The sequence below is a fragment of the Schistocerca cancellata genome, chromosome 6 (assembly GCF_023864275.1).
Source record: "Schistocerca cancellata isolate TAMUIC-IGC-003103 chromosome 6, iqSchCanc2.1, whole genome shotgun sequence".
In the NCBI taxonomy this organism is placed as follows: Eukaryota; Metazoa; Arthropoda; class Insecta; order Orthoptera; family Acrididae; genus Schistocerca; species Schistocerca cancellata.
The window spans coordinates 158,006,683-158,033,978 of record NC_064631.1 but is presented as its reverse complement, the minus strand read 5'-3'; positions in this window follow the sequence as shown (position 1 = coordinate 158,033,978).

The following is a 27,296-nucleotide window of genomic DNA, read 5'->3' as shown; positions in this document are numbered from 1 at the left end:
CTGTGTGCAGTCTGTAGCTAGTTTGCATTGTTGTCTGCCATTGTAGCGTTGGGCAGCTGGATGTGAACAGCGCGTAGCGTTGCGCAGTTGGAGGTGAGCCGCCAGCAGTGGTGGATGTGGGGAGAGAAATGGCGGAGTTTTGAAATCTCTAATACTGGATGTCATGAACTGCTATGTATATTATGATTTTTCAACACTATTAAGGTAAATACATTGTTTGTTCTCTATTAAAATCTTTCATTTGCTAACTATGCCCATCAGTAGTTAGTGCCTTCCGTAGTTTGAATCTTTTATTTAGCTGGCAGTAGTGGCGCTCGCTGTATTGCAGTAGTTCGAGTAATGAAGATTTTTGTGAGGTAAGTGATTTGTGAAAGGTATATGTTAATGTTAGTCAGGGCCATTCTTTTGTAGGGATTTTTACAACGTTTGAAGTTAAATATCCAGTCAAGAACCAAGAGAACTTATTACGAATGCATTGTTATTGCGAACAGACGACACAGTGTTATTGTGTGTGTACATTCTTGCTTGTTAGTTGCACGATTACGTAACGACTATAAGGCTCATATACTTAGAACATATACTGGTACTGCTAATGAGATTCTAATGCAACATTTTGGTTTACTTGAAAATACATTCTGGATTTAAAGTACTTTCTGTGAGATACCAGACGAGACAGTAGTTAGTTTATGTGACAGATACACGATTTTATCACGACACTACTAATGAGTGACAATTTACAATGTTGCTTTTGCGGTGTTTCTGTTTTATATCTGCACAGTTTTTCTGAATTAGTCTGGAAAATAAAACATGTTTTAGTAGTAACTTTTGTGGTATAGCTACAAGGAGACAGCCTGTTTGTAATACAACAATACGTTACAGCACAGTACTTTCTTCATCATAACAATAAGCGTTATAACTACGATATCTATACGCAAAGCATTTTACCTTTGTTTATCATGAGGTAAGTACATTGCTTTCTGCAGAACTTAGCTTTCGGAGGAAAATAACTACGACACTTCCACAGAGATTATCTTACAAGACGCACATTTAGCGCTACAGGACACGCATTTCAGTGATTAATTTTGTACTTAAAACATTTATTTTTTAAGATTTTTGAATTACAAAGAAAGTTTTCCGTGTTACATTTCATTCCATTGCTGTAATCTGTAACACCTGAGGGTATAATTACATTAATCCTCAGGGGGGTACACACTTACTTTGTGTACCATGTGTTTGGCAAGCACAAGGAGCCCTAGCTAATATGGTATTTGCTTATACAACTTTACACATCGGTACCATATTTCTCTACACATAAATTACACAGCTATCTGATCATTTAACTGAGAGATAAACATTTTTTTTTACTACGTCAGTGACAAATGTTTACGCAATTATACAGTTGGATAACTTCATACTTATGAAATTGTATTTTGTCTGTACTTAGTGAACCGTTCATATTTGTTTGGAACCATTGTGATACTATGAGAGCTTTGAATGATGTATTTGGTATGGGATCATGATTTTTAAAGTACGTTGGAGGTAGATGACACTGTTAATATGAGCAGAGGTCTTTTATTTAGGTTTTGACATTATTGCAGAAAGCTACGACGTTTTTGAGATTTGACTGAGGTGTTATGATGTTATTTTTAGGACGACAATATGTATTATGCTGTTGAGGTATGTTTATGATCAATGAGATGATGCTATATGAGGAATTTGATTATGCTACGTATTTATTATGATGAAATATTGAAGAAGTGTCGACGAATACGTATATGAATATTGAGTAGTGGTTAGGGACTCTGGTTTGTGGAAAAGTATGTTGGAAACCAAGAATCGTACTTTAAGAGTTATGAAATGTGTGTAAATGCGCGAATGTAGCACAATGCCGACGAAAACTTTTTGAACACTGTTATATTCATAGGATTTTGTTTCTACAGATTTGTAACGCAAATTTTTGACCTGTGAAATATTTTTATATGAGACTGTCACTGTAGCGGAAACTGCTGTCGTAAATATGTCCGTAAGAAAGTTAAGTGACCACCTGCACGAAATGCATCGTGGGCACCCAGCTGTGTGGCAGACGCCCAAAAAAAAAAAGCCATTAGTGTGCCTTTCAGAGGCGCAGGTGGAGAAAAAAAAGGGGCCATTATCCTCGCTATTGACATTCCTTTGTAGAAAGCATCGCAAATACGACACGCTCATTACTTGGAAACATAATTTATCGTACTTTGTGCTACTTACTGAAATGCTTATGAATTGATGGGAAATATTCTTACATCTGCAAACCTGATTATGAAAAGTGTCTTTCTACGAGAGTTGAGAGCTACTGACTTACGAAATGCCACATAGCTATTGAATGAAGTTTTTATGCTTTGGTTTGCGTAATTGCTTATTTTATTTGATATCTGTTTTCCAGCTGTGTTGCAGCATTGGTTTTATAAAATAAACTTAAATGCATTTGCTAATGTGAACACTTTCTGTCAACAGATCTATTAAATAATTATTTTCCAATCCACATTCTTCCAAAAAGGAGCTCTTGGAATGGAAAGAACAATAAGAAGGGACTGATAACAACAACTGCTTATAAAATTTTCTTTTCAATTACTTGGTAATTTTTTGTAGAACTAGTTTTTGTGGTGCACCACTTTAATTACATAGACATTAAGATGTGAATATACATTTCCCTTGTCTGCATTGTTGTCTTTAGTGTCCTGTTTTTTTTGCTTGAGCTATGTCATGTTTAGATATAAGTTATTTACTGAATTTGGCTTTGTATTACGCTGTTAAGCTAGTTTTACTACTGATTTATTTTTCTTGTTGCTGCACATTGGCTCATATTAGTTGTAATGTGGCATTTTCTCTGTTAATTTAGATTTACTGCTACTGCCAGTTTCCATTTTTTGTCATTGATGTTTGTGTTAATTGTTTTATGCTGCTGCATTGCCTCGTCCCTTAGTTTAGCATCTGAGCTCAGTAGATTTAAGTTAGCTTAAGAGGGCGTATCCTATAAGAGAAAGAGTTGCGATGAATTTGAAGACATGCACTGAGAGGATATACAAGAAAAATACAGAAAGCATGCTTGGTTAGGATTTTTTTTTTTTTTGGTGGAAGCAAAGGTTGAAATAAGACGAAAGATCAATGGAATGAAGTTTTGGGTTGGACTGCAGTATCAAGTGTTACACTGAAAACAAACCCTGTCCTTTCCTTTTGGTGTTATCCCACTATCTGTTTGTGTACCCTTGTGTATTTGTTTTCTTCCTGTCTCTGTGTAGTTTCATAGAATTTCTTCTTCTTCTAATACTAATCTACATTCACTATGATGAGGAATACTGTTATCCTCAAATATAATTGGCATTAATAATATGTTATTTACCTTGTAAATATGCTTAGACATTATTTATTCTGTTTTGTTTTAATGCTAATGTGTGAAGTGTATGTTTCAATAATTATTCTGATCTTTTATGTATTTACTTATGTCATAATTCCTGTAACACTATTGTATATGTTTATTTCTATTCTTTTGTAAAGCCTGTATTACTACAAATGTTATCTGTATTGTTATGTTTTAATGATGTATTTTGTACCTTTGTAATTGTATTCTCATGTTATAATATTGTAATTGACACCAGTTCATCAAATTAAGTAACTTGTAAGCATTCATTTCACTGCACACATTTCTGTTGGTCATAGTAATGCACAATATGTGAGAAGTTGTGACTGTTAGTGTTTGCACGTGTGTTACTTTAACTCAGCAAGGGACTGGATAACAGCATTGCTGGTTCTAAGGACAATTCCAAAAACTTCGTGAGTGTACAGCTGGTGGTTTATGGACTTGCTATACTGTCTGCAAGACTTCTAAGGACAATTCCAAAAACTTTGTGCGTGCACAAGTGGTGGTTTATGGACTTGCTATCTTCTCTGCAAGACTCTTCGATGGTGATTGTGCACCTGCACAATCGCAACAGATAGCTGCTGGCCGTCTCTACAAGGACTACAGTGGGTCTGCACCTTTGATGGCCCACCAACACCATTATTTCTACAAGTACTGCAGTGGGTCTGCACCTCTGGTGGCCCACCAATACCGTAATCTCTACCAGGACTACAGTGGGTCTGCTCTGTGATGACCTACCTACCAATATTCTTCAAAACTTCGACTGACTCTGCTGTGGGTTTGCTCTGTTGTGGCCAATTACCTATCAGCATGTCAAGAGTCAGCACTGTCTTTCAGTTGGAAGGACAACACTACTTCTTCAAGACTGCATGGAAATCCACTACTTCCATGTGCATAGTCTTTTACTGCTCAGACTTTGAAAAAAAAAACACTGAAATTTTACTGTGATGAACAATCTGGACTGTCTTTATCGACTGTGAGAAAATTTTAGCTTTTGACCAACATTGTATAAATAAGTGTGTGCATTTGATATTTTTGTTAATGTAATTATGAAAAATTTTTTTAAATCATTATTGGCCACTGCCCAAAACAATTTGTAAAATTTTTTGTGGGAAGCATGGGGGCTATGTAAGTAGGCTGTTTATGTTTTCTTATCGGCAACGTTACGTATCGCTCGGTATGAAAATCACTGGCTGTGCTGTGTGCAGTCTGTAGCTAGTTTGCATTGTTGTCTGCCATTGTAGCGTTGGGCAGCTGGATGTGAACAGCGCGTAGCGTTGCGCAGTTGGAGGTGAGCCGCCAGCAGTGGTGGATGTGGGGAGAGAAATGGCGGAGTTTTGAAATCTCTAATACTGGATGTCATGAACTGCTATGTATATTACGATTTTTCAACACTATTAAGGTAAATACATTGTTTGTTCTCTATTAAAATCTTTCATTTGCTAACTATGCCCATCAGTAGTTAGTGCCTTCCGTAGTTTGAATCTTTTATTTAGCTGGCAGTAGTGGCGCTCGCTGTATTGCAGTAGTTCGAGTAATGAAGATTTTTGTGAGGTAAGTGATTTGTGAAAGGTATGGGTTAATGTTAGTCAGGGCCCTTCTTTTGTAGGGATTTTTGAAAGTCAGATTGCGTTGCGCTAAAAATATTGTGTATCAGTTTAAGCACAGTCGTATATAATTTTTCAAAGGGGACGTTTCAAGAACAAGAGATGGTCGAGACGTGTAACCAATGGCACCCCATCCCATCACGCCGGGTGATACGCCAGTATGGCGATGACGAATACACGCTTCCAATGTGCGTTCACCGCAACGGCGACAAACAGTGTATTAGTGCAATATGAATATCAAACTGGCAGCACCAAATCAACGCGAAGGGAGATCGAGATGCTGGGAACTGAGCGGCGGGATGGAATTCCAGAACCACACATCTGTGATGCCAATCCTAACGGGATAACGTGATTCCTAAACCGTCACACCTGGACTGTAGAGCAATGGAAGAATGTCATGTGGTCGGATGAGTCTCGTTTATGACTGTTTCCAACCTGAGGGCGAGTTTACGTCTCAAGAGAGTGGCATGGCGTGGGTTCGTTGATGATTTGGGCAGGCATGTCTTGGTATTCCATGGGACCCATGATTATTCTGCAACGTCACATTCCTGCTAAGGATTATACGATATTCTGGCTGATCAGTTCGATGCCATGATACAATGTTCGTTCCTCAACGACGACTCTGTGTTCCAAGACGACAAAACTCGCATAGTCCAGGACTGGTTCTGTGAGCACGACGATGAACTGTCACATCTCTCCTGGCCAGCACAGTCACCAGATCTCAATACTATTGAGCCTTTGTGGTCTACTTGCCAGAGAAGCGTGCTTGATTGCTGTCCCCCTTAATCATTGCTACCTGAAATTGCCACTATTGTCCAGGAAGAATGGTATAAGATTCCCATAAAAACCGTACCAGACCAGTATTTTTCCATCCCGAGACGACTGGAAGATGTTTTGAATGCCAACGGTTTTCATATACCGTATGAGGCACATGAAGTGCTGAGTGCTATTGATAAGGGATTTCAGATCGATTCCGTATTTCTGGATTTGCGGAAGGCTTTTGACACTGTACCACACAAGCGGCTCTTAGTGAAATTGCGTGCTTATGGAATATCGTCTCAGGTATGTGACTGGATTTGTGATTTCCTGTCACAGAGGTCACAGTTCGCAGTAATTGACGGAAAGTCATCGAGTAAAACAGAAGGGATCTGTGGCGTTCCCCGAGGTAGTGTTATAGGACCTTCGCTGTTCCTTATATACCGGGTGATCAAAAAGTCAGTATAAATTTGAAAACTGAATAAATCACGGAATAATGTTGATAGAGTGGTACAAATTGACACACATGCTTGGAATGACATGGGGTTTTATTAGACCCAAAAAAATACAAAAGTTCAAAAAATGTCCGATAGATGGCGCTTCATCTGATCAGAATAGCAATAATTAGCATAACAAAGTAAGACAAAGCAAAGATGATGTTCTTTACAGGAAATGCTCAATATGTCGACCACCATTCCTCAACAATAGTTGTAATCGAGGAATATTGTTGTGAACAGCACTGTAGAGCATATCCGGAGTTATGGTGAGGCATTGGCGTCGGACGTTGTCTTTCAGCATGACGGTCGATCACGATACACTAGCGACTTCAGGTAACCCCAAAGCCAATAACCGCACGGTCTGAGGTCTGGGTACCTGGGAGGTCAAGCATGACGAAAGTGGCGGCTGAGCACACGATCATCAGCAAACGACGCGCGCAAGAGATCTTTCACGCGTCTAGCAATATGGTGTGGTTCTAATAAAACCCCATGTCATTCCAAGCATATGAGTCAATTTTTACCTCTCTATCTACATTATTCCGTGGTTTATTAAGTTTTCTAATTTATACTGACTTTTAGAATACCCGGTATATAAACGATTTCGGAGACAATCTGAGCAGCCGTCTTCGATTGTTTGCAGAAGACGCTGTCGTTTATCAACTAATAAAGTCATCAGAAGACCAAAGTAAACTGCAAAAGCGATTTAGAAAAGGTACCTGAACGATGCGAAAAGTGGCAATTGACCGTAAATAACGAGAAGTGTAAGGTCATCCACATGAGTGCTGAAAGGAATTCGTTAAACTTCGGTTACACGATAAATCAGTCTAATCTAAAAGCAGTAAATTCAACTAAATACCTAGATATTACAATTACGAACAACTTAAATAGGAGGGAACACATAGAAAGTGTTGTGAGGAAAGCTAATCAAAGACTGCCTTTTATTGGTAGCACACTTAGAAAATGTAACAGACCTACTAAGGAGACTGCCTACACTACGCTTGTCCGTATTCTTTTAGAATACTGCTGCGCGGTGTGGGATCCTTACCAGATAGGAATGAGGGAGCACATCGAAAAAGTTCAAAGAAAGGCAACACGTTCTGTATTATCGCGAAATATGGGAGAAAGTGTCACTGAAATGATACAGGATTTGGGCTGGACATCATTAAAAGAAAGATGTTTTTGGTTGCGAGGGAATTTCTCACGAAATTCCAATCACCAACTTTCTCCTCCGAATGCGAAAATATTTTGTTGACACCGAACTACATAGGGAGGAACGATCACCAAGATAAAATAAGTGAAATCAGAGGTCGTACGGAAAGATAAAAGTGTTCATTCTTTCCGCGCGCTATACGAGATTGGAATAATAGAGAATTGTGAAGGTGGTTCGATGAACCCTCTGCCAGGCACTTAAATGTGATATGCAGAGTATCCGTGTAGATGTAGATGTAGATGTAGATGTAATAGATGTAATGTATTGTGTTTGTAGTGTTTTCATATTTTTGTCCACTACCTGTATGATGAGTTCTTTCATTGACAAATATCCTCACCATGTTGGGTCGACTTACGACAGTTTACTGGTTTCGACTCTAATGAGTCGTCATCATAATCAGTATTCCATAGCGCCTATCAGTTGAAACTGAAGTAACCAAGGTAGGTGCTAGATGACAGAATGTCGTGTTAATTTTACGATAAGTAATTGGTTCTGATAATTACTCGTAAGGATCGAAACCGGTAAACAGATATGTGTCTGGTAACTGAAGAAGACTTTACTAGTCAACATCGCTAAAGAGTGTTGTTTGGATGACCAGTTTCGACAGAGGTATGCTGTCATCATCGCATCTTATGTTCTTTAATGTTTACAGCATATCTGTTTAGCAGTCTTGGCTGGTGAAGTTTTCTTCAGTCATCGTACATTGCAGATCGCTCCCAGACTGATCATATAAGCAATATACACTGATGAGCCAAAACATTATGACTATCTGCTTATCAGCTTGTTTGTCCGTCTTTGGAATGAAATACATCACCTATTCTGCACATCAGGGATCCGACAGTTTGTTGGTAGGTTCGTAGAGGTAAGTGGCATCAGACGTCCATTCATAGGTCATGTAATTCGCGTAAATAACGGGCCGCTGATTTGCTCAAATAGGTCTGAGCACTATGGGACTTAACATCTGAGGTCATCAGTTCCCTAGACTTAGAACTACTTAAACCTAACTAACCTAAGGTCATCACACTCATCCATGCCCGAAGCAGGATTCGAACCTGCGAACATAGCAGTCACGCGTTTCCGGATTGACGTGCCTAAAACCGCTCGGCCACAGTGGCCAGCGCCGCTGACTTGCGTACGAGATGATGGCACCCAATAGCGACCCAGATTGGTTCCACAGGATTTACATCAGGCAAATTTGGTCCCGAGACATCAACGTGAGTTCACTATGATGCTCCTCAAACGACTAAAGCTCGGTTATAACGGTGTGCTGCAAAACTCTTGAGCGTGCACCAGTATTGTGCTTTTTCGGCAGAGATGCCACAGAGTTGACAAGCCTCCGAATCCCACGTTCTGTGTAGAGTCTTGGACGTCCAACCATTTAGCGCCTAGTGGTACTTTCACTGTCCTTCTACCTCTTTCCGTAGATGCTCACGTCAGTAGCATCGAAGATTCGACCATCTTCGTCGTTTTCGAGATACTCGTTCAAAGGCTTTGCGTAATAATAATCTGCCTTTTGTCAAGGTCGCTTATTTCAAGTGTTCAAATGTGCGTGAAATTCTATGGGACTCAACTGCTAAGGTCATCAGTCCCTAAGCTTACACACTACTTAACCTAAATTATTCTAAGGACAAACACACACACCCATGCCAGAGGGAGGACTCGAACCTCCGCCGGGACCAGCCGCACAGTCCATGCCGGTAGCGTCCTCGACCGCTCGGCTAATCCCGCGCGGTGCTCATTTCAATGGAGTCTCCCATTTACAGCCTATATCTACATCTACATCTACACTTATACTCCGCAAGCCACCCAATGCTGTGTGGTGGAGGGCAATTTATGTGCCACTGTCATTACCTCCCTTTCCTGTTCCAGTCGCGTATGGTTCGCGGGAAGAACGACTGCCGGAAAGACTCCGTGAGCGCTCGGATCTTTCTAATTTTACATTCGTGATCTCCTCAGGTGGTATAAGTAGGGGGAAGCAATATATTTGATACCTCATCCAGAAACGCACCCTCTCGAAACCTGGACAGTATACTACACCGCGATGCAGATCGCCTCTCTTGCAGAGTCTGCCACTTGAGTTTGCTAAACATCTCCGTAACGCTACCACGCTTACCGAATAACCCTGTGACGAAACACACCGCTCTTCTTTGGATCTTCTCTATCTCCTCCGTCAACCCGACCTGGTACAGATCCCACACTGATGAGCAATACTCAAGTATAGGTCGAACGAGTGTTTTGTAAGCCACCTCCTTTGTTGATGGACTACATTTTCTTAGGACTCTCCCAATGAATCTCAACCTGGCACTCTCCTTACCAACAATTAATTTTATATGATCATTCGACTTCAAATCGTTCCGCACGCATACTCCCTGATATTTTACAGAATTAACTGCTACCAGTGTTTCTTCCGCTATCATATAATCATACAATAAAGGATTCTTCTTTCTATGTATTCGCAATACATTACATTTGTCTATGTTAAGGGTCAGTTGCCACTCCCTGCACCAAGTGCCTATCTGCTGCAGATCTTCCTGCATTTTTCTGCAATTTTCCAATGCTGCAACTTCTGTGTATACTACAGCATCATCCGCGAAAAGCCGCATGGAAGCAATGGTCCCATAACACTCCCCTGTGGTACGCCAGAGGTTAGTTTAACGTCGGTAGACGTCTCTCCATTGAGAACAGCATGCTGTGTTCTGTTTGCTAAAAACTCTTCAATCCAGCCACACAGCTGGTCTGATATTCCGTAGGCTCTTACTTTGTTTATCAGGCGACAGTGCGGAACTGTATCGAACGCCTTCCGGAAGTCAAGGAAAATGGCATCGGCCTGGGAGCCTGTATCTAATATTTTCTGGATCTCGTGAACAAATAAAGCGAGTTGGGTCTCACACGATCGCTGTTTCCGGAACCCATGTTGATTCCTACAGAGTGGATTCTGGGTTTCCAGACATGACACGATACGCGAGCAAAAAACATGTAAAATTCTACATTAGATCGATGTCAGAGATATAGGTCTATAGTTTTGCGCATCTACTCGACGACCCTTCTTGAAGACTGGGACTACCTGTGATCTTTTCCAATCATTTGGAACCTTCCGTTCCTCTAGCGACTTGCGGTACATGGCTGTTAGAAGGGGGGCAAGTTCTTTCGCGTACTCTGTGTAGAATCGAATTGGTATCCCGTCAGGTCCAGTGGACTTTCCACTGTTGAGTGATTACAGTTGCTTTTCTATTCCTTGGCCACTTATTTCGATGTCAGCCATTTTTTCGTTTGTGCGAGGATTTAGAGAAGGAACTGCAGTGCGGTCTTCCTCTGTGAAACAGCTCAGGAAAAGGTGTTCAGTATTTCAGCTTTACGCGTGTCATCCTCTGTTTCAATGCCATCATCATCACAGAGTGTCTGGATATGCTGTTTCGAGCCACTTACTGATTTAACGTAAGACTAGAACTTCCTAGGATTTTCTGTCAAATCGGTACATAGAATTTTACTTTCGAATTCACTGAACGCTTCACGCATAGCCCTCCTTACGCTAACTTTGACATCGTTTAGCTTCTGTTTGTCTGAGAGGTTTTGGCTGCGTTTAAACTTGCAGTGAAGCTCTCTTTCCTTTCGCAGTAGTTTCCTAACTTTGCTGTTGAGCCACGGTGGGTTTTTACTGTCCCTCACAGTTTTACTCGGCACGTACCTGTCTAAAACGCAGTTTACGATTGCCTTGAACTTTTTCCATAAACACTCAACATTGTCAGTGTCGGAACAGAAATTTTCGTTTTGATCTGTTAGGTAGTCTGAAATCTGCCTTCTATAACTTTTGCTAAACAGATAAACCTTCCTCCCTTTTTTTGTATCCCTATTTACTTCCATATTCGGGGATGCTCCCGACGGTGTCATCTCCGGTTTGTTGCTTTTGTTACCGCGGCACATGCCCACAGCGTCACCAGGCGGCATCCATCGTCGCGTTGGGCAGAGCTGATAAGGTTTTGACTTATCAATGTATAAGACAGATGTCCGTTTCCCTCGATCAAGACAAAAGTAAATAAAAAGGAATTTTCTAAAACAGGTCACGTGTTACAATCTGACACTATGAAATGTCATTTAATACACTGAAGTGCCAAAGTAACTGGTACAATCATACGTGTCCAAATAAAGAGATAAGCAAACAGGCAGAATACGGCGTTGCTGTCGGCAATTCCCATGTAAGACAACATGTGTCTGGCGCAGTTGTCAGACCAGTTACTGCTGCTGTAGTGGCAGGTTATCAAGATTTAAGTGAGTTAGAACGTGGTGTTGTAGTCGGTGCACGAGCGATGGCACACAGCACCTCCGAGGTAGCGATCATGTGGGAATTTTCTAGTGGGACCATTTAACGAGTGTACTGTGGATATCAGAAATCCGGTAAAACATCATATCTCCGACATCGCTGGGGTCGGGAAAAGAGCCTGTAAGTACGAGACCAACGGCGACTGTAGAGAACCGTTCAACGTCATATAAGTACAACCCTTTCGCAGACTGCTGCAGATTTCAATGCTGGGCCATTAACAAGTGTCAGTGAGGAACAAGTCAACGAAACACAATCTAAATGCGCTTTCGGAGCCGAAAGCTCACTCACGTACCCTTTATGACTGCACGACACAAAGGTTTATGCCTCGTCAACACAGACATTCGACTGTTGATAACCGAGTTAGAAAACTGCTGCGGAAGCAAAGGGAACTTCACAGCAAACATAAACATAGCCAAAGCCTTGCAGACAAACAAAAATTACGCGAAGCGAAATGTAGTGTGAAGAGAGCTATGCGAGAGGCGTTCAATGAATTCGAAAGTAAAGTTCTATGTACTGACTTGGCAGAAAATCCTAAGAAATTTTGGTCTTATGTCAAAGCGGTAGGTGGATCAAAACAAAATGTCCAGACACTCTGTGACCAAAATGGTACTGAAACAGAGGATGACAGACTAAAGGCCGAGATACTAAATGTCTTTCTCCAAAGTTGTTTCACAGAGGAAGATTGCACTGTAGTTCCTTCTCTAGATTGTCGCACAGATGACAAAATGGTAGATATCGAAATAGACGACAGAGGGATAGAGAAACAATTAAAATCGCTCAAAAGAGGAAAGGCCTCTGGACCTGATGGGATACCAGTTCAATTTTACACAGAGTACGCGAAGGAACTTGCCCCTCTTCTTGCAGCGGTGTACCGTAGGTCTCTAGAAGAGCGTAGCGTTCCAAAGGATTGGAAAAGGGCACAGGTCATCCCCGTTTTCAAGAAGGGACGTCGAACAGATGTGCAGAACTATAGACCTATATCTCTAACGTCGATCAGTTGTAGAATTTTGGAGCACGTATTGTGTTCGAGTATAATGACTTTTCTGGAGACTAGAAATCTACTCTGTAGGAATCAGCATGGGTTTCGAAAAAGACGGTCATGTGAAACCCAGCTCGCGCTATTCGTCCACGAGACTCAGAGGGCCATAGACACGGGTTCACAGGTAGATGCCGTGTTTCTTGACTTCTGCAAGGCGTTCGATACAGTTCCCCACAGTCGTTTATTGAACAAAGTAAGAGCATATGGACTATCAGACCAATTGTGTGATTGGATTGAGGAGTTCCTAGATAACCGGACGCAGCATGTTATTCTCAATGGAGAGAAGTCTTCCGAAGTAAGAGTAATTTCAGGTGTGCCGCAGGGGAGTGTCATAGGACCGTTACTGTTCACAATATACATAAATGACCTGGTGGATGACATCGGAAGTTCACTGAGGCTTTTTGCAGATGATGCTGTGGTGTATCGAGAGGTTGTAACAATGGAAAATTGTACTGAAATGCAGGAGGATCTGCAGCGAATTGACGCATGGTGCAGGGAATGGCAACTGAATCTCAATGTAGACAAGTGTAATGTGCTGCGGATACACAGAAAGATAGATCCTTTATCATTTAGCTACAAAATAGCAGGTCAGCAACTGGAAGCAGTTAATACCATAAATTATCTGGGAGTACGCATTAGGAGTGATTTAAAATGGAATGATCATATAATGTTGATTGTCGGTAAAGCAGATGCCAGACTGAGATTCATTGGAAGAATCCTAAGGAAATGCAATCCGAAAACAAAGGAAGTAGGTTACAGTACGCTTGTTCGCCCACTGCTTGAATACTGCTCAGCAGTGTGGGATCCGTACCAGATAGGGTTGATACAAGACATAGAGAAGATCCAACGGAGAGCAGCGCGCTTCGTTACAGGATCATTTAGTAATCGCGAAAGCGTTACGGAGATGATAGATAAACTCCAGTGGAAGACTCTGCAGGAGAGACGCTCAGTAGCTCGGTACGGGCTTTTGTCAAAGTTTCGAGAACATACCTTCACCGAAGAGTCAAGCAGTATATTGCTCCCTCCTACGTATATCTCGCGAAGAGACCATGAGGATAAAATCAGAGAGATTAGAGCCCACACAGAGGCATACCGACAATCCTTCTTTCCACGAACAATACGAGACTGGAATAGAAGGGAGAACCGATAGAGGTACTGAAGGTACCCTCCGCCACACACCGTCAGGTGGCTTGCGGAGTATGGATGTAGATGTAGATGTTGATGTAACTGGAAACATGTTGCCTGGTAGGACGAGTCTTGTTTCAAATTGTGTACAGGTATTGAGACAACCTCATGAATCCATGGACCCTCCATGTCAGCAGGTGACTATAATGATGTGGGGCGTGTGCATTTAGGGTGATATGGGATCCCTGATACGCCTAGATACGACTCTGAAAAGTGACACGTTCGTAAGCATCCTGTCTGGTCACCTGCATCCATTCATGTCCAGCGCGCATTCCGACGGATTTGGACAATTCCAGCAGGACAATGCGACACCAATGCGACACGTCCAGAATTGCTGCAGAGTGGCTCCAGGAACACTTCCGCTGGCTACCAAGCTCCCCAGACATGAACATTATTAAGCATATGTGGGATGCCATGCAACCCGATGTTCACAAGAGAGCTCCACCCCCCCCCCCCCCCTGTATTACACAGCCCTGCAGGATTCATGGTGTCAGTTTTTAATTAGGATGTTTAGGTTCTTATGTTGGTAACGCCACATAGCTTTCTATATGAAAATCACTGGCTGTGCACTGTGAAGTCTGTGGCTGGTTTGCAGTGTTGTAATATTTGGTATTGTAGTGTTGGGCAGTTGGATGTGAACAGCGCATAGCGTTGCGCAGTTGGAGGTGAGCCGCTAGCAGCGGTGGATGTGGGGAGAGAGATGGCAGAATTCTGAGAGCGGACGATCTGGACGTGTGTCCATCAGAAGGAGCAAATTTGTAATATTGGATATCATGAACTGATATATATATATATATATATATATATATATATATATATATATATATATATATATATATATATATGATGACTTTTGAACATTATTAAGGTAAATACATTGTTTGTTCTCTATCACAATCTTTCATTTGCTAACTTTGCCTATCAGTAGTTAGTGCCTTCAGTAGTTAGAATCTTTTATTTAGCTGGCAGTATTGGCGCTCGCTGTATTCCAGTAGTTCGAGTAACAAAGATTTTTGTGAGGTAAGTGATTCATGAAAGGTATAGCTATTGTCAGTCAGGGCCATTCTTTTGTAGGGATTATTGAAAGTCAGGTTGCGTTGCGCTAAAAATATTGTGTGCCAGTTTAGTGTTGATCAGAATAAGTAAAGAGAGAAATGTCTGAGTACGTTCAGTTCTGCTAAGCTGTTTAAAAATCAAGCACTGCTTCGTGCTCGCGGGGGCCCTACTCGATATTCGGCCATTGCACCAGTTTCTTTGGCTCTTCAGTTTATATGGAGCTCTCGGAATGAGGCAATCCAACGTCTCACTTCCCATTGGCCACCCTGCCAGCCGGTTTGGCCGAGCGGTTCTAGGCGCTACAGTCTGGAACCGCGCGACTGCTACGGTCGCAGGTTCGAATCCTGCCTCGGGCATGGATGTGTGTGATGTCCTTAGGTTAGTTAGGTTTAAGTAGTTCTAAGTTCTACGGGAGTGATGACCTCAGAAGTTAAGTCCCATAGTGCTCAGAGCCATTTGAACCAACCCACTGGCCATAGCTGGGACCACTTTGGACCAGGAGCCGCTACTCGCACCGCCGCCGGACACGTCAGACGTTCGCGGGCTGCAGACGTGGGAGCGGCGGGCGGCCGTCCCACAGCGGCCGGGCGCGTCCTTCACCCAGTTCCAGCACTGCCCACGGACAGGCCGCGGGCAGGCTGGACGCGACGCGGCGGCAGGTATGCTTCGGACGCCCACCTCCCCGCTGCCGGACCGGGACCGCAGCATCAAGATTGCTCCGCTTTATGGTCCGGGCACCGTTTAAATCGCAGCAACCAGTCCGGCGCGGCTATCTGGGGGCCCATCGCGGCACAGCACGCGAGGGGCCCGCGGCATCCGCATCTCGCGTCGCTCGCGTGTTGAAAGCTTTCTCCATGTTTCTCATTTCTACACGAACGAAAGCTCTGGCCGAAGAACGTGACACTTGCTGATCTTCATCCTTCAACACAGGGACAAGTGTTCCCTGCAGCTCAACACCTCCAAGCATAGCACCACTTGTTAAATTGCTCTATTGTTGAAACTTCCTGGCAGATTAAAACTGTGTGCCGGACCGAGACTCGAACTCGGGACCTTTGACTTTCGCGGGCAAGAGCTCTACCGACTGAGCTACCCAAGCACGACTCACGCCCCGTCCGCACAGCTTTAATTCCGCCAGTACCTCGTCTCCTTCTGCGAAGTTTGGAAGGTAGGAGACGAGGTACTGGCGGAATTAAAGCTGTGAGGACCGGGCGTCAGTCGTGCTTGGGTAGCTCAGTCGGTATTGCCCGCGAAAGGCAAAGGTCTTCACCCGAAGACTCCTGCCGCAAGGGCTTACGCCAGTCGAAATCCTGGGAGAACCTATCCCATGGACGGCGAAATACCTAGGGGTCACCCTAGACTGCAGGCTCACCTGGAAGCATCACACCCGTGATGTCAAACGGAGAGCAATAGGAAGCCTACGCGCCCTGTATCCACTGCTAAACCGCCAGTCGTCATTGCCACCGCAACAGGCATCACGCTTTGCCTAACATAGGTTCGCCCACTGTTAGAGCATGCGGCCGTGGTCTGGGGAAAGCCGCAGATGCTCACATTGTGACTCTTCAGAGGATACAGATGCGAGGTCCCGGGGCTAGCAGTGTATTTAACACTAAATTCTTCTCGAATTTTCATATGGAAATGATGGTCTAAGCACCCCCTTTTCTAACTCCTACTTTTGCTGTTGCACATGGATTAAGAAGAAACGCGAACTGACTGTAATCGACTCTGCAAGTGGAGTAGAAAAGAGTTTGGCACCTGCAATAATTTAATTTGATAGACATTAATTAAATAAAGGAAAGTTTCAGTAACGTAGTGAGAAATGAAAGGGTTGCTCTACCGATTAACAGAATGAAAGTTCTGTCCAAAATAACAATTTGATTTATTATTACTAAACTCAAAATAATAAACAAAACACATGAAACATTTACAATACATCAAATTCGCTCAAATTCGATACTCAAATAAATGCTGTGAAGGTGAAGTTGTCCCTAAATTAGATTGTGACATTTATGACGAAGTGGTATGTGGAGCCAATTCCTTACAACTCAAATCTTAAGAGAAACACACAGCCAAACCAACATTAATTGCTGCTACAGTAGTGAGAACTCAGACAATGAACATCCAAGACAGAACAAAGTTAGAAAAGACGAACAGGCGCGCTCTGCTGAGCTCTGATTATCGCCTAGCAAAAATGCCTGCTTTGCCGGTGCTGCGGACGTACATTACCAAGCTGTCTTCTTAGCTGCAAGGACACGATCTGGCGTACTGGAGGCGATGGCTGGTTGCTTCGACGTCCCGTCGTGGTGATGATAATGTCGCGAGTATAGCCCGAAACAAATTGTCCTGGTCTGGTTGTTCCAGACTAAAGACTTCCTATCAATACAAATGTGCCTCTGAGGGAGATGAAGAAGGCTCGCCACACAATCACTGACGGTACAGCGATTGATTTTCACAAGCGAAGTCACACAGTAACTCCAATACAGTCAACTTTAGCCAAAACTGCCCAAGACAGACAACGTAGGCCGCTTGTACGCAGAACGCTCAATTGCCAACTGTACTCGGAAAGTTACGTTGAAGTCGAAACTTCAGCAACTTCGTTAAACAGTTACAATCAAATAAAAGTATATTAGACAGCCAACGGAAGGCAGGCTGTCCAGAGCAGCGAGAGCTCAGTCTTGTAACCTACTCCGACCGAAAGGCGAGAGCTGACCCTCACCAGAGCACCCGTACAAAACGAACACAGAACATTCCCGCCCCCACGACAGTGGCCGTGGTTAACCGTTCCAATCAGCAACTCGAAAACCGGCGGAAAATTCCACTCTATTGCCGGAGCACTACCATTCCACCAATGGAGATTCTTGGCGCCAATTTCTGCGCCGATTTTGCTACGTCACGGAGCTATGCCTTAGCAAGCCAATCACAGTTACGATTTTGCAGATAGCGCGGGAATTTGCCCGCCGCAACTGCCAGGGTACACAAGTCATTCCCATGCCTCGCTGGTAGCCCGCCAGAAAGTGTTTTCGCTAAGTTTCTGCGAAGTAACGGAACCTCTAGCTCAGCCGCTACTTCAGGCCGCTGCGAGCGTGTCTGCCGCTATTCTACAATGTCGGCGTCTGGAAAGCATTCACTTGACTCCCTCACACCCATCGGCTTACCCTTTCAAGATCAGCAGAGCCCGCCTGTCACCAGACCACCCGGGTGACGAGAAACGCTGCGTGGGAAGTCCGCATGTGAAGGAATAGCAACTTTTCACCGCATGCAATTAGAGAGGAAAATCGTAAGATAGAAATATGAGAGGGGGCTCATGCCACCTCTCACAGAACCGCGCCCTGAAGACTGCCATGCATCTTCCGAGGTGCTACTCGACGCACCAACTCCACGAGGACACTGGGATCCTGCCGCTCCGGGATAGGATCCGCGCCATCGCCAGGAAGTTCTATGAGAAAACGGGTCACTCCTGCAACCGGCTCATATGAGGACTGGGCCTACCACGTGTTGACCTGACCTGCTGAGGGATTAAGTTTTACTAATCCCCCAGCAGAGTGTGTCTACTTCTTTTTTACAGGTACTCACCAGCAAGAACGAATCAAGAAGAAATGTAATATCTATTCTCTCCCCCCTAGGAACCGCAGGAATTACAATTTGTGTCTAAACTGCACCACCTCGAGCCAAGGACATGCTCGTCCGGTCGCTGGTTCGAATCCTGCCTCGGGCATGGAGGTGTGTGATGTGCTCAGGTTCGTTAGGTTTAAGTAGTTCTATGTTCTAGGGGACTGATGACCTCAGATGTTAAGTCCCATAGTGCTCAGAGCCATATGAACCATTTGAACAGGGTCGCCTTTTCCAGCGTCAGCGTCAACGCAGAAAAAACTGTAGCCATTGTCGTAAGGCGCGATTTATCTCATGCCCAAAAGGGAATGATCATTGGCTTTCGGGCCAAGGCTGCAATCATTTCTGGAACGGTTATATTTGTAAGCTTTTCGTGTGCCGCCTTGGTTAAAGTATCTGTAAATGGCAAAGTGGTGACTCGGAAATCGGCGCCAAGGCAACTGCGGTCCACCACTAGCCGTAGATGACAGCGGTAAAACTACAGAGGCGTGCACGAGCAACTAACTGTCTAGATGAACCAAGGAACTAGCAACAGTGTCTCCTCAACGACCATTTAGCGGTCGTTACTTTGTTTGGGATTCCCCAGCTGGCGTCTGGCTCATGTTCCATGCTGACTGCTCTTCGTCGACAAAGGAAGTTGGAATCAGGATGCCAGTACCGCATCTGGACGCCGATTGAGTGACGACAGGTGGCCGTTTGAGATGAATCGCTTTTCACCGTCCGTCGGAAAGAAGGCAGTTGGCATGTGCAGCGCGAAATGTCCTAAATGTTGGAAGGGTCCAAGCTGGAAGAGGGAGCGTTGTAGTTCTGGAGACGTTTTCCTGGCATCCATGCGTGATGTGGACATTCCGAAAGGCGTAGTGGATCAACAAAGTATGCATCTATCCTTGGACACAACATCCGCCTTTCTTACAGTTTCTTTTTCTTTGGCACGACGCTATCTACCAGCAGAACAATGCGAAGTGTCACACAGCTCGCCGTGTTCGCGCGCGGTTCGAAGAGCACCAGCATGAGTTTACTGTACTCCACAGGTCACTGTATTTGAGGATTTAAACCCATCTGGGAATATGCGGGACCACCTCGATCAGAGTGATCTTCAGTGAGAAATCTATCGTAGCTGGCCATGGTGCTGGAATTAGAATGGTCCACATCCCTAACGGTACATTCCAAGCCCTCATTGTCTTCCTGCACGTCAAGCAGCGGTCCGCACTGCAAAAGATGGACATTCAGGGTTTTGACAGGTAGTCACATTTGTACGAAGGCTGTTAGGAAAGTAAGGTCCGATAAATCACGAAATGAAAACCACAGCGAAAATCGATTTTTTTTTTTATGAGCAACTGTTAGCCATACCTTCCAGATACCTCTGTAAGTAGTCGCCGCTCCAACTTAGACGTTTGTCGTGGCGTTGTACAAACTTTCCAGTACCTTTGCCACAGAACGCAGCCGCCTGTGCTTTCCGCCAGTTCTCTACTCTGGTCTGCCTTCGTTGTCTGTGCCAAAATGTTGTCTTCGTAGCCAGCGGCTAATGTGAGCAGAGATGAACAACGGAAGGAGCCAATTAAGGGCTGTGTTGTGGGCGATGAAACACTTCCCATCGGAAACGCTGCAGGAGCGTCTTCATTGCCCCTGCAGAATGCGACTGAAAATTGTCTAGAAGAAAGAAACACTGGCATTTATGTTATGTGGCTTGCATAGCTTCAGGTGAAATCTCTCGCCAGGTCTACATACTTGGCGGGAGCCAGTATTGTTTCAGGCATTTCTACGTGATCACTGTCCGCCCCTGCTAGCTGAGTGGTCAGCACGACGGAATGCTATACCTACCGGCCCGGGTTCGATTCCCGACTGGGTCGGAGATTTTCTCCGCTCAGGGTGTTGTGTTGTGTTGTCTTTATCATCATCATTTCATCCCCATCGACATGCAAGTCGCCGAAGTGGCGTCAACTCGTCAACTCAAAAGACCAGGCGAACGGTCTACCCGACGGGAGGCTAAAGACACTGTCCAACACATCTGTGCAAAGTTCCATCGATAATTGACAGTGTTTTCCATTTCGCGCCTAATCGGACCTTAGTTTCCGAATATGCCTCGCATCTTTAAGTGTCTGACATTTCAGCATTCTTGTAATACACTCCTGGAAATGGAAAAAAGAACACATTGACACCGGTGTGTCAGACCCACCATACTTGCTCCGGACACTGCAAGAGGGCTGTACAAGCAATGATCACACGCACGGCACAGCGGACACACCAGGAACCGCGGTGTTGGCCGTCGAATGGCGCTAGCTGCGCAGCATTTGTGCACCGCCGCCGTCAGTGTCAGCCAGTTTGCCGTGGCATACGGAGGTGAGGTCTCCACAGTATATCGATGTTGTCGCCAGTGGTCGGCGGAAGGTGCACGTGCCCGTCGACCTGGGACCGGACCGCAGCGACGCACGGATGCACGCCAAGACCGTAGGATCCTACGCAGTGCCGTAGGGGACCGCACCGCCACTTCCCAGCAAATTAGGGACACTGTTGCTCCTGGGGTATCGGCGAGGACCATTCGCAACCGTCTCCATGAAGCTGGGCTACGGTCCCGCACACCGTTAGGCCGTCTTCCGCTCACGCCCCAACATCGTGCAGCCCGCCTCCAGTGGTGTCGCGACAGGCGTGAATGGAGGGACGAATGGAGACGTGTCATCTTCAGCGATGAGAGTCGCTTCTGCCTTGGTGCCAACGACGGTCGTATGCGTGTTTGGCGCCGTGCAGGTGAGCGCCACAATCAGGACTGCATACGACCGAGGCACACAGGGCCAACATCCGGCATCATGGTGTGGGGAGCGATCTCCTACACTGGCCGTACACCACTGGTGATCGTCGAGGGGACACTGAATAGTGCACGGTACATCCAAACCGTCATCGAACCCATCGTTCTACCATTCCTAGACCGGCAAGGGAACTTGCTGTTCCAACAGGACAATGCACGTCCGCATGTATCCCGTGCCACCCAACGTGCTCTAGAAGGTGTAAGTCAACTACCCTGGCCAGCAAGATCTCCGGATCTGTCCCCCATTGAGCATGTTTGGGACTGGATGAAGCGTCGTCTCACGCAGTCTGCACGTCCAGCACGAACGCTGGTCCAACTGAGGCGCCAGGTGGAAATGGCATGGCAAGCCGTTCCACAGGACTACATCCAGCATCTCTACGATCGTCTCCATGGGAGAATAGCAGCCTTCATTGCTGCGAAAGGTGGATATACACTGTACTAGTGCCGACATTGTGCATGCTCTGTTGCCTGTGTCTATGTGCCTGTGGTTCTGTCAGTGTGATCATGTGATGTATCTGACTCCAGGAATGTGTCAATAAAGTTTCCCCTTCCTGGGACAATGAATTCATGGTGTTCTTATTTCAATTTCCAGGAGTGTACTATCCCGTGGGTCAAACAGATCTATGACCATTTGTGCTGCCTTTCTTTGTATACATATGTCGTCGCCTCTTATTTCTGGTCCCATACGTCTGAGAAATAACGGGGAGGGCGTCACCCCAGTGTTTTGTAAGCAATGTCCCCCGTAGTTTGATTGCATTTTTTCCAGTAATCTGTTTACAGCTGCAATGTGGTTACCACCGTGGTAAACAACACAGATGTTGTTGGTATACGGTTTGGCCCTATATTGATTACTATCATCGGTAGTTCTGTAGTGGGTCTGACATACAAAATAATGAGACTGATATTTCAGCTTCGTGCTTCGACGAAACACTTTGGAACAGTGAATAATCCATTGAGCTGAAGAACGTAAAGTGGTCACTTTAGTTACTTCAATGTCTCGCTTGAGCTGGATTGCCACAGTCATGCCAAAAGATTGCACAGTTTCGAAATCGATCACATAAATTAAATACCATCAGAAAAACAGCGGAAAGCGTAACTGCGGACTGATTGTCAGTGAATTTAATTCATTTGATGAGCAGTCTCTTTCCTCTTCCGTCGAAATAGCACAGACCTGTCTAACGGATCGTTGTGAACCTACATGTTTGAACACGAAGTTACAGAATCAGTCTCTTTTTTTATGTGTCACACCCACTAAACAAAAGTTTCCACCGGGGCAAAATATAGTCCGTAGTACACTGCCACTGAGTCAATCGAGTTTTCAAGACTGTTTTGAAATTCGTGCAGCAAAGTTTTGTTTTCTGTGTGTACTGAATACACATCAGATATCGACATTAGAAGTGAAGAGTAATAGCTGCAATATGAAACGTAGCATCAGGTCTGAAAAGTGTGATAAAATTTACTGTGGGCTTCTACAATGTTGGTATCTTACCAAAAGGAAAAACTGGATAGGAATTTTTGATTGTAACGTCCCCTCAGTTTCGAGGTCGTAAGAGATAGAGCAAAATCTCGAATGGAGAAGGATGCAAAATGGAATACGCCAACGTCTTCGTTCAGAAGCCATTCCCACATGTATCTTTATTAAAGAACCCAGTAAAATGTGAAACAGGATTGTGAAAGAGGGACATATTACATCCCGCGTTCTGATAGTTACTCAACCTCGCTCGGTACCAAAGGCGTACAAAGCGGAGTCTTGAACATCGGTCGTGAAAACATTAAATATTCTACGCGCTAACATCTGATACGATAGAAGTGGGTTTCTCTGCAGTAGAAAGTTTTCATTATCCGCTTGCGCAGAGTTAGGAGGCCACTGTTAGAAGGTGAACGTGCAAATTCTCCGTTTTGGGGGCATTTTGCGCGTCCTTCCAAGAAACTGGAGGGCCGTCAAAACTCGTACATATTTCAGCCGTGACCTGCTTAACTTACAAGGCCTTACGTGTCACTCTCCACGCTCAGCTACAAGCTGGGAACAAATTTGGTAAAGAATGAAAAGTGGTTTGTGGCTCTTTCTAATAGCAAGTAATGACTTTAGTGTACAGACTGTAATGGTGCGGACAACATTGAAAAATGAGGTGACGTAGAGCAGTACGAGAATGCCATACTTCGTCAAGAAAAACAAATGGTGCAAATGGCTCCGAGCACTATGGAAATTAACATCTGAGGTCATCAGTCCCCTATATCTTAGAACTACTTAAACCTAACTAACCTAAGGACATCACACACATCCAAGACCGAGGCAGGATTCTAACCTGCGACCGTAGCGGTCGCGCGGTTCCAGACTGTAGCGCCTAGAACCGCTCTGCCACTCCGGCCGGGCTTCGTCAAGAAACGAGCGCATTAATCCTAAGAGCCGGGATGAAGCTTTCCCGACCTACATGCCACCTTAACACAGTTTATTTGTATCAAACAAAGGCTTGAATTTGGGAGGAAAAAATTCCTGGGAATGCACATTTCCAACCCAACGTAGTATGGAAGCGAACCATAAACTGTGAGGAAAACGAGAAATAATTGAGATGTAGTGTTAGGGAAGTATGTGTGTAGTGACAGTATAAGAAATGAGGAGGCTGTCCGCAGAAAGGATCAGAATAAGAATGTATAGAACAGTCTGATTAGCACTAGAACGACGGAAAATGCGATACTCCTAGAGCAGCGAAAAATCGTCATTTGACTCATAAAGTGATTTTCATTTAAAACACACAACATGGTGAAAGTAAAACCTATGTTTTATTTTCGTTCACCTGTATCTCATGAACTCATTTGAATCAATGCTTTACGTGGAAGTTCCAGCATTTTTAGAATTTTGTTTTCGGTACAAAGCGCATTCTTACCCATAAATGGGACCTACTCACAAAGTTACTAGAACATCTTCTTTTATGTCGTTTGTTCATGAACGTTGGAGTCTGCACACATTTTCCCCATACGGCTAGTTCGTATTTCACACGGACGTCGTGGTTCTTGTTCCCTTTGCGCATTCCAGTTTCAAACATCTTTCGTTTTTTTTTTCCTTATAATTATTTGTTCTGTCCTCCAGGAGTTACTCGTTCGCTTGCTGTCATGTCTAGGATGTTGTAAAGGACATGCATCGTCCATCTCCTGCACGCAACCTTAGTTGGATATCTAAGAATCATTTGACCAGCGATGTATGCACTATACTTTCCGGCTTTGTAAAGGGTAGCAGTTTAGGATTTCTTCATTCTTTCTTCGCTTGCTGCTGTTTCAAGGTTTAGATACAGAGAATAATGACGTTGTTCTTCTTCCCTTGGATGGTGTACTGCCGAGGTGCACCCTGTATCTTCTTATTTTTTCGTTTTTTTTTTTAAATGCAGAACTGCGTTAGAATTACTCTTCTTCTCACTACCGAGCAGGATGGCGCAGTAGTTGGCACTCTGGACTGGCATTCGGGAGGACGCATTGAGCTCGAGATGACTTCTCAGCGAAGCGTAGGAATCTAATATCTTTGCGGAATCTCTTACTGATCATATTATTCAGGATATAATTAGGCACCCAAGAACGCAGCCGGTGGTCCTGCTAGAAAAAAACTTCAACATAAAAAACACCTCTAGCGTATATGATACCTCTCATTTTCTCCAATTCCTCCAACGATTTGGTCAAAATGGTGTTTTTTTATTTCATCCCGATTATCTGATTACGTGATACGTAACATAGATTCACTAAAAGGAATTAAAAAGGCACTGATGACGGATTCATCCTCTCGGTGGCGTTGATATGCTGTGGGTTCTCTTCTCTCTTTCAGCACGTGTTAGCGACTTCCCATTTCGTTCAATTTCTAGGTACCATCTTCATCGCTGCGCCAGTCGACTCCTGGGACACGGAAAGAATCGAGATGCAGAGACAGCCACTGATGGTAACTCCTCCTAAGTATTTCTATCTTCAGTTTCATCACCATCTGACTTTCTGATTCAACATCTCAATTCTGCAGAACAGACAAAATATCTTATGACTACGCTGGCGCGACGTAATAGAAAATGCCTGTTACACTAACTGATGCGCCGAGCAACAAGAATAACCCACGAAATACGACTGAGAAGTAAAGTTTCACTGCCTAGTGTAGCAACGTTTCCAAAAATGTGCATGTCATCATTCGAGAAAGCGATTGTTGACCAATTCAAAATGCAGCGCAAGTACCTCTGTATTTACGAGAACAGCAACACTCTAAAAAGGAGACCTGCCGGGGGTGAATTGACGCCTCCCCCTGTTATAAATATGCTTCACGAAATATCCATGAAATCTCAACGGTGTATTTTGACCATTTTCGCTGTTCTAGTGCTAGAAAAAGGGACAGTGTGATAATACATGCGTTAAGACATAAAGAAACAACTTTCATAGTACTGTAGGAGCGAGCCGCAAAAATCAAAAACTTAAGGGAACAACAGAGGTCTTAATGTTGTTGCTGTGGTCTTCAATCCAAACTCTGGTATGACACAGCACTCCATACTACTGTATCCTATGCAAGCATCTCAACATGCGGTCGTGCAGTATCCTGCTGAAAAGTAGGATTTCGCAGGGATCGAATGAAGGGTAGAGCCACGGGTCGTAATACATCTGAAATGTAACGTCCACTGTTCAAAGTGCTGTCAGTGCGAACAAGAGGTGACGGAGACGTGTAACCAATGGAACCCCATACCATCACGCCGGGTGATACGCCAGTATGGCGATGACGAATACATGCTCCCAATCTTCGTTCACAGCGAAGTTGCCAAACACGGATGCGTCCATCATCATGCTGTAAAAAGAACCTGGATTCATCCGAAAAAATGACGTTTTACCATTCGTGCACCTAGGTTCGTCGTTGAGTACACCATCGCAGGTGCTCCTGTCTGTGATGCAGCGTCAAGGGTAACCGCAGCCATGGTCTCAGAGCCGATGGTCCCTGCTGCTGAAAACATCGTCGATCTGTTCGTGCAGATGGTTGGTGTCTTGCAAATGCCCCCACCTGTTGACTCGGGGATCGAGACGTGGCTGCACGATCCATTACAGCCATGCGGATAAGATGCCTGTCATCTCGACTGCTAGTGATACGAGGCTGTTGGGATCCAGTACGGCGTTCCGTATTACCCTCCTGAACCCACCGATTCCATATTCTGCTAACAGTCATTGGATCTCGATCAACGCGAGCAGCAATGTCGCGATACGATAAACCGCAATCGCGATAGGCTACAATCCGACCCTTATCAAAGTCGGAAATGTGATGGTACGCATTTCTCCTCCTTACACGAGGCATCACAACAACGTTTCACCAGGCGACGCCGGTCAATTGCTGTTTCTGTATGAGAAATCGGTTGGAAACTTTCCTCATGTCAGCACGTTGCAGGTGTTGCCACCTCCGCCAACCTTGTGTGAATGCTCTGAAAAGCTAGTCATTTGCATATCACAGCATCTTCTTCCTGTCGGTTAAATTTCGCGTCTGTAGCACGTCATCTTCGTGGTGTAGCAATTTTAATGGCCAGTAGTGTATCATGATTTGGCACTGTTCTGAATATTCAGTATTCGATCACGGCAGTCCCCTCTCAGAGATCTGAATGCGGCACTAATATTGACTCTTTGGTCAATGGAGAGATCATCTTGAAGCTTTTTTAGCTAAAGGCCCCATGTCCTGTGGATAATCATTACCTGTTTCTAATACGGTGGTTTCTATTGATTTCGGCATCCTCATCATTGCTGATTTTTCCTGTCGCTTAGAGTCAGTTTCCCACCCCAAGAGCAAGAGGGTGCCCCGAAACTCAGGCCCCTCCTCCATCCTCTTTGAC